The following is a 14,957-nucleotide window of genomic DNA, read 5'->3' as shown; positions in this document are numbered from 1 at the left end:
TGACTGGTGTGAGATGGAATCTCAGGGTTGTTTTGAGTTGCATTTCCCTGATGGTTAAGGATGTTGAACATTTTTTTCAGGTGCTTCTCAGCCCTTCAGTATTCCTCAGTTGAGAATTCTTTGTTTAGCTCTGTACCTCATTTTTAATGGGGTTATTTGAATTTCTGGAGTCCAGCTTCTTGAGTTCTTTGTATATATTGGATATTAGTCCCCTATAAGATTTAGGATTGGTAAAAATCCTTTTCCAATCTGTTGGTGGCCTTTTTGTCTTATTGACAGTATCTTTTGCCTTACATAAAATTGCTTTACAATTTTATGAGGTGCCATTTGTCGATTCTTGATCTTACAGCACAAGCCATTGCTGTTCTGTTTAAGAATCTTTTCCCTGTTCCAATATCTTCGAGGCTTTTCTCCACTTTCTCCTCTATAAATTTCAGTTAGACCTCAGTTTTCTTGTGGATAAATTGGAAGAAAAACCCAGCTCACAGCCATACTAATAACTACAAATTAGTTAATAATAAATATGAAACACTGAGAGTTATTAAATATTTGCTGAATGTAGTGTCCTACCTTCTCTCTTTGTCCACTTTTCTTACAGATTGCCTTTTGGAAAATTCAATTTACAGTGTATGTGTGTGCGTATGTGAATGTAGGTACCTGTAGAGTCCAGAAGAGGATACTTGGATCCCCTTGAGGTGGTGTTACAAGGGCTTGTGAGCCACCTGATGTGAGTGCTGGGAACTGAACTTGGGTCTTCTCCAAGAGCAGCAAACATGCTTCACCTCTAAGTTATCTCTCCAGCATTATAGTTTTTCAATTTATTATTTTATTTTTGAGATTATAATACAATTACATCATTTCTTCCTTCCCTCTCTTCCCTCCAAACCCCTCCATATGCCTCTATTTGCTCTCTTTCAAATTCTTGGCCTCTTTTTCATTATTTGTTGATATATATATATATATATATATATATATATATATCAACAAATAATTTTATTTATTTATATATATTACATATTTCTAAATAAAACCTGCTCATTCTATATAATATTATTTGCATGTAAGTTTCAAGGGCTGACCACTGGCATTTAATAAATAGTTGGTGTGCTCTTTCAGGGGGGCTATTTCTCTGACTCTTAGCATTCATTAATTCCTGTAATTCTTTGCATAGGATTGAGGCCTCATAGACTTCCCCTATCCACTTTGCAATGTCTATTGTTGACCTTGTTCAGCTCATATTTAGGCAGTCATATTAGCAAGACTTTATGGGTATAACTTCTGATGTTAGGAGACACAATCTCACAGCAAACTCCCTGGTCCTCTTTATCCAGACATCTTTCCAGACCCCTGTTCTGCGATGTCACTAAGCCTTTGTATGGCAGTTGTGTTGTAGATGCATCCATTGGTGCTGGGCTCCACAACACTGCACTTTGATTTGTTGTGGTTTTTGGTTTTTGTTTGTTTTTGTTTTGTAATGGTCTCTGCTGTAAGGAGAAGTTTTCTCGATGAGGGGTGAGGTATATTTATCTAGGGGCATAAGAACAAATGTTCAGAATATAGTTAGAGATTGTACTGGTTTAGTTAAGTAGAGGTTGAAGGTTCTCCTCCCAGATCCACGATTTCACTAGCCCCAAATAGTTGACTGGGTTTCTAGTTCAAGGCTAAATTTCTCTCTTGTCAAGCAGGTCTTAAGTCCAATTAAGGAGCTTTTGGTTACAGCTGAGGTATCCGTGCCACTATTGCATCCTGAGGGTCATTGTGCCATGTGGGTTGCTGTGGTGGTTTATATGCATTCTATTGCACCTAGCAGGGTAGTGTAAGCAAAGGTGCAGAGAAACCACTGAACTAGACCACTCTGTGGTGGAGAGACAGTTTACTTGGGAATCAAACTACTGGGTTGTCTCTTAGAGGGCAGAGAACAGTGGCTGATGGAAAAAGCCTTGTCGGGATTTTTTGGTTCAGATATTGGCAGGAAGAGAGGTGCGGGCTAGAACAGCCTTGGATTCAGCATGGAAGCTTAGATCTGTGGCAGGCTGTTTGGGTTAATCAGGAACTAGAGGCCATTTGCTCAAGGTATTTGACAGTTGAGGGCATTTAAGAGACAAACAGAAACCCACTTCATGCAATTTCTGAGGAATTTTGAGGGAAGGTTTTTGTTTGATAGTAATCCTTCTGCTTATCCAGGCAGAGTCCAGGTGAGCAGAGCCTAGACTGTCACTCAGGACACTGCCCGCAGTACTAACTATTCTTCGAGCCCACTTTGGGGCACAGCAGGAAGGTCTGTTGGTCACTTTTCTCCTTTGGAAGCTTGTACAGTTCCTTCTGGTACTAAGAAATCTAATCTTTAGGGAGGAGACATTCATGTAAGTTCCAGCTTACAGGCCTCTGGGGGACAACCAGGGGAGAGAGCAGACTACAGTTTGGGAGTTCTTGGACAACCTTGACCATCAACTCAAAAGAGGGCTCCTCATGTCTGGTGTGGAGGTTTTTGTTAGGTGGCTCTTGGCTGGGAAGAGTTGATACCTGTCTCATCTGCCAGCCCAGACTCACATGTGTAATAATTGTTTTTTTAGGTTAATAATATGATTCTGTGTGTCTTTTTCAGATGTTCTTGCTATTGCCTTCTTCCTCCCTGCCCCTTCCCCAAAGATTCCCCTCCCCACCCCAGCCTACTTCCTGTTTCCTGCCATTCTCTTCCGGCCACCCACCTCTGGCTTGATCCTCCCTCCAGTGTTAGGATTTAGACCTGTAACTATACAACATCATTTTTCATGGCTTTCTTTCCCTTGAGTTAAATTTCACTTCTAATTCTTTTCTTCTCCTTCTTCTCCTGAGAAGATACTACAAAAGAAGAGCAATAAACCTAATGATCGCTCTGGAATCAGCTGACTAATACACTTAGTGTTAAATGCCACATCTCACCTTTGGTAGGTGCTACCTCGATTGGTTGGTTAAATATTTTGATTTAAAAATTTCAAGTTTTTTTTTGAAACAGGGAGAATGTCACAGTTGTCAAGTAAGGAATGATGGCATTTTGTTTTGTCTTGTTTTTGAAAAGCTGTCCCTGTGAATGAAAGGGTGCTATGATTTGTTTGGAAGAATGAGATTGTGGCAGAAGTTACAATTTCCAGGTAAGATCATCTCTGTCACATCTTGAAGGATTGTTTCATTGGCAACGCCCATTTGCTCAGTGGGTACCCCTGTGAAGTGTGTTATGTGCTGAAACAACCTTTAAAACTTTCTCTCAAACATTGCCTTATGTGTATGGTATTTCAAATTTTTTAGTTTTTTCTTAAAAATTTTCAAATAGTGTGTTTGTTGGCCAAATGACTTGAATATCTGATGTACATACTCCAATTCACCACACCTTGCGCCCAGCTTTTTTTTTTTTTTTTTTGGACAGGGTTTCTCTGTATAGCACTGTCTGTCCTGGAATAGCTCTGTAGACCAGGCTGGCCTCAAACTCACAGAAACCCAACTGCCTTAACCTCCCGGTGCTGGGATTAAAGGTGTGTGCCACCACCACCCACTTCCCTCCCTCTCAATTTTTTAACTGATAAAAGTAATGTGAGTTTTATCTATGTGTACAAGCCAGGTAAGCATAGTGAGCTTTAACTAGTGACTTGGCCTGCCAATCATTGACCCATCATTGTTAAGGCCCAACCCCATTTTAGGTGAAGGAACATTAGAAGATCCATTCATAACAGAATGGAGGTCTGCCATCTTGGGTGTGGTTCATCCTTGGACCAGTGGGAGAGAGCACTTAAATTCTGACTGCATCCCAATTAAAGTAGCTAGGGTCAGAGAATTGTTTCTTTAATTTGTTCTAAAAATTCATGTATAAGATCTTCATCATCAGTAATTTAAGGTGGTCTCGGGGACCAGCATGGCACCTGAAAGTATTGTCAAGTGCTTTTTATGTCATCCGTGTCTGTCCATCAGATGGACTTTAAGCTCCCGGGAAGTCCTCACAGACATGCTTGCAAAGGATTATGATGAATTGGCTTTTTTGTTGTTGCTGTTGTTCAGTCTTATGATCTTGCATCTATTTTAAAAGGCTGGCTTCTGTAGGTGAACCCAGTAATTTATATCTGACAAGAAATTCTAAGGGCAGTGAGGTCTGAGAGCTACATTTCTAGAACGAGGCTGCAGAGAAGCATCTCAGAAGAGGCAGAGGCAGTGGATGTTTCTGCTTGAAGAGTCTTTCTGAGGCAAGATCATGTGGTAGGTGAAAGGGGCTGGACATCAGCCCTGAGGTTTTGTACAGTTTGGTGAACCTATGATAATGATGGCAAGTCTTTGGTAAGAACTCTTGGTTTTGGTTGTTGTAAGAGCCTTGGTCTAGTTGTGAGGTCAGCTGTATGTGTCAAAACACCATCCAGGAATGGAGTCATATGGGGGGGGGGGGATTCTGAGTGCTTGTGAGGAACCTCTAAGACAAGAAGATAAGGGTCTTTTTTTTTTTCTTCTTTAGTTTTTTGAGATAGGGTTTCTCGGTGTCGCCCTGGCTGACCTGGAACTCTATCAGTAGGCCAGGCTGACTTCAGAATCACAAAGATCTGCCCGCCTTTGCTTCAGAAGTGCTGGGATTAAAGGGCCACCACAAGAGTCTTGTAACCTCAGTTTCTTCAGAACATGGACTTGTTCTTGGGATATGTTTTTGTGTTACTCGCAGGTGTATACGGTGAATAGGAGTGAGTTTACTTTAAATGTTGTTATTTATGTGCCTCTACAGGAAAACATTTTTTAGCCATACGTTGCTTGTCCTTGTGATTGAACACCATACCCACGTTAATCCTCTTAGCCCTCAGAGTGTAAATCACCTGAGCCTCCAAGTAAAGTTAGGTATTGACAGTAAACGTGTGCACCTCACACCAATGCTACTGTAGCAAAGGGGGCAACTAGAATTGTTATGTTAGCCTAATTTTTAGGTGATCAGAAGGAAGAAGCCACAGGAACAATTTGCATATAATCATGGCAGTGTGTTTACCTCAGAACCTTTAAGTTAGTGAAAAACCTGAAAAATACCAATTTGGTCCTGATGTGGCATCCAGAAAGCAGTGAATAATTCCCAAACCTTTCTGGGCTTGTGATACTAAAGTAGCTTTGCTTTATTTATTGTTTTTCTATTTTAAATTTATTTTCTGTGCTCCTTTTTAGTAATCAAAGTGATTTTGTGTTTTTGTTTATTTGTTCATTTCCTCACAGTTTATTAAAATCAGATTTTTTTCCTCACATAATATATTCTGATTATGGTTTTCTCTCCTTGTACTCTTTATGTTCCCTCTTCCCTCCCCTCCCATATGAACCCACCCCCTTTCTACCTCTCATTGGAAAGCAGAAGGGCTTTCAAGGAATAATAATAAGGTATAACATAATAAGATAAAATAAAACATTTCGGATATGACAAAGCAAACAAGCAGAAGAAAATGAGCCCATGAGAAGGCACAAGAGTCAGAGACTCATTAACACACTCAGGGATCCCAGAAAAACACTAAACTGAAAACTGTAGGTTGGTTATCATTGAATTAACAGCTAAAATCCACATATTAGTGAATACATCCCATATTTGTCTTTCTGGGTCTGTGCTAACCCCTTCATGACTTTTTTTTCTAGTTCCAACCATTTAGCTGCAAATGTCATGGCTTCATTTTTTTTTAAATAGCTCAGCAATAGGCCATTGTATAAATGTAGCACATTTCCTCTGTCTATTCTTCTGTTGATGGACATCTAGCTCATTGCCAGATTCTGGCTATGATGAATAGAGCAGCAATACATGTGGCTGAGCAGTGTCCCTGTGGTAGGAGAAAGCAACTTTTGGGCACATGCCTAAGAGTGGTATAGCTGGATTTTAAAGTAGAGTGATTCCCGTCTTTCTGAGGAGCTACCACACTGTTTTCCATAGTGGCTGGAAAAGTTTGCACTCGCACAACAATAGATGAGTGGTCCCCTTCACCCACATCCTCACCAACACGAGCTGTTATTTGTTTTACTGATTTTGGCCACTATGAGAGATGTAAGATGGATTCTCAAAGTAGCTTTGATTTATATTTCCCTGATGGCTAAGGATATTGAACAGTGTGTGTGTGTGTGTGTGTGTGTGTGTGTGTGTGTGTTTCTCAGCCCTATGGGTTTCTTCTTTTGAGAATTCCATTTAGACCTGTATACCACTTTTGAATTGGGTTATCTTCTTAATATCTATTTTGGACATTATCTCTCTATCAGATCTGTAATTGTAAACAAAATTATTTTTCTATTCTGGAAGCTATTGCTTTGTCTAAATGATCAGCTGTGCAGAAGTTTCTCAGTTTCATGAGGGTCTCATTTATTAATTGCCATTTATTAATTGCCAATCTTAGTGCCTGTGCTGTGGTTGTTCTGTCCAGAAAGTCTTCCCCTGTGCCACTGAGTTCTCTTTTAGGTTCAGTACATATGGTTTTATGTTAAGGTCTTTGATCTATTTGGCGTTAAGTTTTGTGCACAATGATAAGTATGGGTCTATTTGGATTCTTCTACATGCAACCATCCAGTTTGATCAGAACCATTTGTTCAAGATGCTGTGTTTTTTCCAGTGTGTTTTTCTAGCTTTAAAAACAAACAAACAAACAAACAAACAAACAAAACAGGTGTTCATAGGTAGATGGATTTGTGTTGGGTCTTCAGTTCCATTGATCAATGTGTCTGTTTCTGTGCCTATACCATGCTGGTTTTTTGCTATAACTTTGCAGTACAATTTGAGATCAGGTCAATGGTAATACCTCCAGCAGTTCTTTTATTATTCAGAATTGTTTTAACTATTCTTTTTTTTTTAAAGTTTCCATATGAAGCAGAAGAATATCCTCAAGATAACTGTAAAGAATTATGTTGGAATTTTGATGGAAATTGCATTGACTGTAGATTGCTTTTGGTGGGATAGCTATTTTAACCATATTAATCCTACAACTCAGGAGCATGGGAGATCTTTCCATCTTCTGATACCTTTTTCAGTGTTTTATGGCTTTTTGTTTTTGTTTTTTTGTTTTGTTTTTTGAAATCATGTAAGCCTTTCAGTGCTTGGCTAGAATTACTCTAAGATACATTCTAGTATTTGAGGCTATTGTGAAAGCTGTAGTTTCTCTGATTTCTTTCAGTCCATTTATCATTTATATATAGGAGGGCCACTGATTTTTGTCAGTTAACTTGCATCTAGCTCATTTGCTGAAACTATTTACCAGCCATAGAAGTTTTCTGACAGATTTTAGGGTCACTTATGTGCAAAATCATACCATTCACAAATAAAGATGCTCTGACATCTTCCTTTCCTACTTGTACCAGTTTGTTCTCCTTCAGTTGTCTATCACTCTAGCTAAGACTTCAAGGATTATGTTGGATAGATATGGAGAGAGTGGACAATCTTTTCTTGCTCTTGATTTTAGTGGAAATGCTTTGAGTTTCTCTCTAAGTTGATCTTGGACATGGTCTTGCTGTAAACTGCCTTTATTATTTTGAGGTATGCCCCTAATATACCAAATATCTCCAGAACTTTTATCATGAAGGGGTGTTGGGTTTTATCAAAGGCCTCTTCTGCATCTAATGAGATGAACTTGTGAGTATTTTTATGTAGTGTATTATATTTATTGATTTACATATACTGAACTATCCTTCCATCTTTAGGATGAAGCTTATTTGATCATGGTGAATAATTTTTGATGTGTTCTTGGATTTGGTTTGTAAGTATTTTGTTGAGAACTTTTGCATTTATGTTCATAAGGGAAATTTATGTGTGATTTTCTTTCTTTGTTGGGTCTTTATGTGGTTTGGGTATCAGGATAACTGTGGCTTCAGAAAACAACTTGGTTAATGTTTCTTCTGTTTCTATTTTGTGGAATAGTTTGAGGAGTATTGGCATCAACCTTCCTTTAAAAGTCTGGGAGAATTCTTTGCTTAACCCATCTGGCCTATTTGTGGTTTTGTTGTTGGTTTTTGTGTTTTAATTGTTGGTTTTATTTCACTAATAGTTATAGATCTATTTAAATTGCTTATCCAGTTTCGATTTTACTTTGGAAGTGATATGTGTCAAGAAAACACTCTCTTTCTTCCCTTCCTTCCTTCCTTCCTTCCTTCCTTCCTTCCTTCCTTTCTTTCTTTCTTTCTTTCTTTCTTTCTTTCTTTCTTTCTTTCTTTCTTTCTTTGGAAATGTTAACATTTAATTAACCTCCGGCATGACTTTTAAGCCACCAGAACACAGACACCTCTAACACCCTTGATCTTCTCTTCAGCTCTTCTGCTGAAGAATTTGGCCTTCACAATGACAGGTTGCTTAGGGAGTTTTCCCTTGCCCAGAACTTTGTAGTAGCCTGATCGAATAACATCAATGATGGGAGCAGCTCCAGTCTTGTTTTTTTGCTGCATTGACCCACGTCTGCTCGCTGACCAATGTCCACAATTTATCCAGGTTGACAGTTGGGCAGAAGCTCTGGTTCCTCTTCAGGTGATAATGCCTCATACTAACTTTCCCAAAGTAACCTGGGTGATATTTGTCAAAGCTGATCCTGTGGTGATGCCTGCCTCCAGCATTCCTGCGGCCTCCTGAGTGCTTGTGGTGCTTACTGATGCAGCCATGGCCGTGGCACATGTGGCCCCGGAGTTTCCAGGTCTTCCTCAGTCTGGATGGCATGGCGGTGGCAGAAAGGGAAAAGGGTAACATTATTTCTTTTAGACTTTCTAACTTAGTGGAGTTTTTAAAGTGTATCCTATGATTCTCTGAATTTCCTTGGTGTCTGTTGTATCTGCTCCCTTTTCTTTCTATTGTTTTAATTTGGAATCTCTCTCTCTGCCTTTTAGTTAATTTGAATACAGGTTCATCAGACTTATTAATTTTCTCAACTTCTTGTTTCATTGATTATTTGTATTTTTCCTTTTGTTAGTTTTTTTTTTGTCTCTATGTTAATGATTTTAGCTCTATGTTTGATTATTTCCTGCAGTTTACACCTTTTGGGTGCAGTATCTTCTTTTATGTTCTAGAGCATTCAGGTGACTGTTAAATTACTAGTATGAAATCACTCCGAGTGTTTTTAATGTAGGCACTTAGAACCACCTTCCTTGGGCTCTATAAGCTTGGATAATTTGTATATTCATTTTCATTCAGTTCTAGAAAGTCCTTAATTTCTGTCTTGACTCACTTTTCATTCAATAGTGAATTGTTCAGTTTTCATGGCATTGTAAGCTTTCAGTTGTTTCTGTTGTTGACATCTAGCATTAATCCACAGTGGTAAGACAGTGAACAGGTCGTTATTTTAATTTCCCTTTTCCTGTTGGGATTTGCTTTGTGTGCAAGTGTGTGGTTCATTTTGGAAAAAGTACCATGGGGTGCTAAGAAGAAGGTTTATTATTTTGTCTTTGGGGGAAATGCTCTGTAAATATCTGCTAGGCCCGTTTAATTTATGAAATTGCTTAGCTCCAGCAACTGCTTAGCTCTCTGTTTAGTTTTTGTCTGGGTAACCTGTCTATTTGTTAGTGAGGGTTATTGACATCTGCCACTGTGGTGGTTTGAGTAAGAATGTCCCCCAGAGGCTCATAGATTTGAATGCCTGGACATTAGGAAGTAGCGCTACTTGACAGGGATTAGGAGGTGTCATCTTGTTGGAGGAAATGTGTCAGTTGGGGTGGGCTTTGGGGTTTCAAATGCTCAAGCCAGGCCTAGTGGTGTTCTCTCTTCCTGCTGCCTGGGATCTGGATATAGAACTCTTGACTCCTTCTCCAGCATCATGTCTGCCTACTTGCTGCCATGTTCCCCCTCATGCTGATCATAGACTAAACCTCTGAGACTGTAAGACAGCACCAATTAAATGTTTTTCTTCTTAAGAGTTGTAGTGGTTATGGTGTCTCTTCATAGCAATAGGACACTGACTAAGACGCTGACTATCAATGTGCTATTTAAGCTGTAGCAGTGTTTCTTTTATAAACTTCAGTGCTCTTGTGTTTGGTGCATAGACATTAATTATTGCAATGTCCAACCAACCTTTATTAGATTCCTGAACCATACAGAGAGGAGCATGTTGTCCTCTGAGAGCCTCTACCTAGCAGCTGACTCAGACAAAACAGACACCCCCAGTCAAACAGTGTTTGGAGCTTGGGGAATCTTATGGAAGACTAGGAAGAAGGATTGTGGGCCCTGAAAGGGATAGGGACTTCATAGGAAGACCAATAGAGTCTTGAACCCTTGGGGCTCTCTGGACACAGGCCTCCACATATATATGTAGCTTGGTCTTCATGTGGGTCCTGAACAACTGGAGCTGGGGCTATCCCAAAAGCTGTTGCCTGTACCTGGGATATGTTCTTCTAGCTGGGCTGCCTTTGTGGGAGAGGATGCATCTAGCCTTGCAGAGACTTGAAGTGCCAGGGTGAGAGGATACCTAGGGTAGCCCCTACCTGCTCAGAGGAGAAGGGTAGGAGGTCTGGGGGAAGGATTATAGGAGGGGGAGTGAGCAGGATGTAAAGTGAATAAGTAAAAAAATAAAATTAGATTTAAAAATGTTTTTCTTGATAAGAGTTGCTGTGTTTATGGTATCTCTTCACAGCAAGAAAACACTAAGATTTCCACTATTAATGTATGGGTATCAACATGTGATTTAATCTGTAACCGTGTTTCTTTTATGAACTTCAGTGCTCTTATGTTTGCTGTGTAGATATCAAAATTTGTAGTGTCCTCTTGGTAAATTTTTCCTCTGATGAGTATATACAGTTCTTTCCTATCTCTTTTGATTAGTTTTGATTTGAAGTCTCTATTGCCATATTAAAACGCCTATTTCTCCTCGCTTCTTGAGTCCACTTGCTTGGAATATGAGTTTGATATCTATCCTTGATGTTAAGGTGTTGTCCTTGGATACAGAAGAAAGATAGATCCTGTCTTTGAATTCTGTTCGTCTCTGTCTTTTTACTGAGAAATTGAGATCATTGATGTTCAGAGATACCAATCAACAGTATTTGCTGATTTATGTTATTTTGTTGTGGTAGGTGGGTGTTTCCCCTCTAGGTTACCATGCCTGGGATTCTGGGTTTGTTTATTCGTTGTATTTTCTTGGAGGTTTCCTTTTAGTGACTTCTGTAGTGCCAGTCTGTAGGACTGGATGTGTAGATAGATGTTGATTAAATTTGGTTTTATCATGCAACATCTAAGTTTTCCCATGTGTTGCGATTGAAAACTTGTTGCTAGGCAGTGGTGGCTCACGCCTTCAATCTTTGTACTCAACAAGCAAAAGCAAGTGGATCTCTGATTTTAAGGCCAGGCTGGTCTACAGAGTGAATCCCAGGACACCCAGGGTTACATGGAGAAACCTGGATTCATTGTCAACAAAAACAAAAATAAAGAGCAACAAAAACCAAAGCCCCCTCCCCCTAACTCCTAAAATGAAATTTTGCTGAATATGGTAGTATAGGGTAGCATCTACTGACTCTTAGAGTCTGTAGAACATCTGTCCAGGTCCTTCTGGATTTTAGTTTCCATTGAGAAGTCAGAAGTTATTCTAAATTTAAATGTTACTTGGTATTTCCCACTTGCAGATTTTAATATTCCTTTTTGTACTGCATGTTTAGTATTTTGATTATTATGGGCTGTGGGAATTTTTTTCTGGTCTAGTCTATTTGATGTTTTGTATGATTCTTGTATCTTGATATGAAGCTCCTTTAGGTTAGGGAAGTTTTCTTCTATAATTTTGTTGAAAATATTTTCTGTGCCTTTGACTTGGGTTTCTTCTCCTTTTTCCATTCCTATTATTTATAGATCTCGTCTTTTTATAGTACTCCAGATTTTCTGAAACTTTTTTGCCACATTTTGAAAAAAACATTTAACACATTCTTTGACCTAGCTTCTACATGTCTCTGATATCCATGACTCTCTCTTCCATCTCCTGTATTCTGCTGGAGAGGCCTGCCTCTGAGATTCCTCTCAAGTTCCCCAAATGTTCACTTCCAGAGTTCCCTCAGTTTGGGCTTTTTTATTGACTCAGTTTCCACATTTAGGTCTTGAACAACTTTATTCATTTCCTCCCATTGCTTATTTATGTTTTCATATATTCCTTTAAGGGATTTTTTTATTTCCTCTTTATGGACCTCTACCAAATCCATAAAGGTTATTTTAAGATCTTTGTTTTGTGCTTTAGCTGTGTTTCAATATTTAGAACCTACTGTGTTAAGGTTGCTGGCCTGTGGTAGGGACATATTGTCCTGGCCGCTTGCTATTGATTATCATTTTAATCTTTAGGCATCCGGGTTTGGGAAGAATGTAATTCTATGTGCTGATAGCTGGTCTTCTCTTTGTTGAGTGGGTGTTTTCTTTCTTGGTTCCTGTTGGCCGCTTTGGTTCTTAGGAGAGTGTGGTGGCTGTAGGTTGCCTGGTAAGAAATTCTTCTGGGTTCCTTAGAGCTTTAGTGACTGGGGGTTCCAGGTAAAATGTGTTCCTAGGCATTTGGAGTTGACACTTGGGAACGGGATGGGCTAGGAAGGCTGAGTGCTGAGGGGATCCACAGGAAAAAGTAAAGCAGGGTAAAACAATGGGAGGACCTATTTAGTTCTGTGGGAATGGGGACAGAGAGTGAGGAGAGGCCACACCAGGTAGTGGTGGATTAAACACTTTGGTTGTATTCTGAAAAGCCTATAAAATGAGCCATACTAAAAATGTTCCTTCATAGGGTGGTTGGCTAGGGCATAAGGAAGAAATATGTGAGTGTCAGCATAGAACACATGTTGCTTCCCAGGGCTAGGCACTCAAGTGGGAGTGAAATGCGCACATGCATCCATTCAACCAACATTTTCAAGCAGTTGCTAGCTACCACGCCCCATGCTGCACATGACAGATGTGCATGTAACAATTAGTCCACTCTAGCAATTGTTAAGGAGAGCTTACAAGAGCTGTGTGAAAGAAACCAGGAAGACAAGTGATAGTTCTGTCCAGATTGTGAGAGATCCCAGCACAATCCCAAGAGTCTAGCCTTCTCCTCTATCATGTATGGAACTGTAAAGTGGCGGGTTAGCAGGAGGCTACATTCCATGATTAAGAAGCCAGTGTTGAGTGCTCACACTGAAGGGCAGCCCCAGAATCCTTTCATATGGCACATTATTAAACACCTCAGTGTATTAAGAGATTCAGAGATTTAGCTAAGCCGTTGAAATAATAAAAAGCATGTACATTTTATATATGAGTATGAAGAAGCATATTAATCCCACTCCTTTAAATGTAAGAAGCAGGGCCATGGAGCCAAAGTACTTCTGGTATCTGTAACCCACAACCCTTGGAGGTACTTTAACTGCTTCTCTTCTTCTCTGGTCACCTCTCTTCATTAACCAATATTTAAGCCTTAATATTTTTAATGCCTGCTTGTCTTGAATCTGCCCATTTTCAAGACATTTTGCCTAGGTCACTGCTGTCATTTCCTAACTATTGTCTCTGTCTCTTCTAGTTCAGACTTTACAATGCTGCCAGGATGATTGTGCTACCAATGATGCTCATGCTATGTCTCTATGACATTTACACCCATTATGACCATTTCCTTATCATAGTCTATGCTCTAGGCACCTTCTGCTTTTACTGTTCTGTGGCTTTTATGGCTCTGCCTATACTTTTCTCTATGACAAGAAGGACTTCATGGTTTCCTGCCCAGGACAACTGGAACTAATGTGTCCTTTAAGACACTGTTTTCATCCCTTCTAGACAGAGGTGGGTCCTTCTACCTCTGCATCTTATTGGTCTGTATGATGATGCTCCTTTTCCCTCCTGTCTGTCTCCTTCCACTAAACAGTGTTTTCAAGGCACACAGCACATGTCTTAGGGTTTTATTACTATGAAGAGACACCATGACCACAGTAAATCTTATAAACAAAAACATTTAAATGGGGCCATCTCACAATTTTAAAGTTCTCATGGTTCTGGAGAAGGAGCTGAGAATTCTACATCCTGTTTGATGACAGGCAGAGGAACTGGATGCTACCTTGAGTGCTGCTTGAACATCTGAGATCTCAAAGCCTACCCCCTAGTAACACACCTCCTTCAACAAAGCCACACCTACTCTACTAAGGCCACACCTTCTAATTGTGCCACTTTCTATGGGCCAAGCATTCAAACACATGAGTTTATGGAAGACCTTTCCTAGTCAAACCACCGCAACACATTAGGAAGAGGAATCAACGTCCAGAAGAGAACTAGGAGCAACCACTTTGTGCTGTCCTAATCCCACGAGGATGTTTGCTTAAGAGGTATACAGACAAACTTCCATAAGAGATCTTCCATTAGAGATCTGCCATTAGAGATCTTCCATTAGATCTCTAATTTGCAGCAAGGAAAGTTTTACTAGCTCTGGTGTCCCGTCTCACTAACTAAGCATAGGTGGTCACTTTGACACCCCTGCATGTGAGCAGACATCAAAGGACATGGTTTACACTCCCTCCCACCAACACCAGGAAGCCTTTGAGCTTAAAATCAATTTTAAAAACTAGATGCAAGTTTTTTTCATTAGTTTTTGAGTTATATGGTTGTACTTTTTATGTTTGTTTATTTGTTTCAGCTCTTATTGGGTTCTTGCCATTATAGAAGTAGTATGCTCTTTATTTGGTGTTTGATTTTTCTGGGGACATTGCTCTTTTACTATGTCAAAGCCTGTCCTCTATTCAGTCTTGACACAATTCTGCATCATCTAAGGAAGAAATCACATATAGTTAAGATCAAATGTTCTCACCAAGTCTGGGTATACTTCAGAATCTTGTTCAAACAACAGTTCAGGAAGCTATTAGCTATCATTTGGAACTAACAGCTAAGAAGAGAATTATATTCTACTCTCATTCCACAAAGGTAGTTTGACTTCTATTTTTTTTTTAATTTTTAATATTTTTAATATTACATATTTTCCTCAATTACATTTCCAATGCTATCCCAAAAGTCCCCCATAGCGCCCCCCACTTCCCTACCCACCCATTCCCATTCTTTT

General features: G+C 39.6%; 1 pseudogene; it reads right to left on the bottom strand.

Moving 5' to 3' along the window:
- Window positions 1–8,208: 8,208 nt before the first annotated feature.
- Window positions 8,209–8,656, bottom strand: LOC110309882 (annotated as a pseudogene).
- Window positions 8,657–14,957: the final 6,301 nt, after the last annotated feature.

The sequence above is a fragment of the Mus caroli genome, chromosome 14 (genome assembly GCF_900094665.2).
Source record: "Mus caroli chromosome 14, CAROLI_EIJ_v1.1, whole genome shotgun sequence".
In the NCBI taxonomy this organism is placed as follows: domain Eukaryota; kingdom Metazoa; phylum Chordata; class Mammalia; order Rodentia; family Muridae; genus Mus; species Mus caroli.
This window is presented reverse-complemented; position numbering and strand designations above follow the sequence as displayed.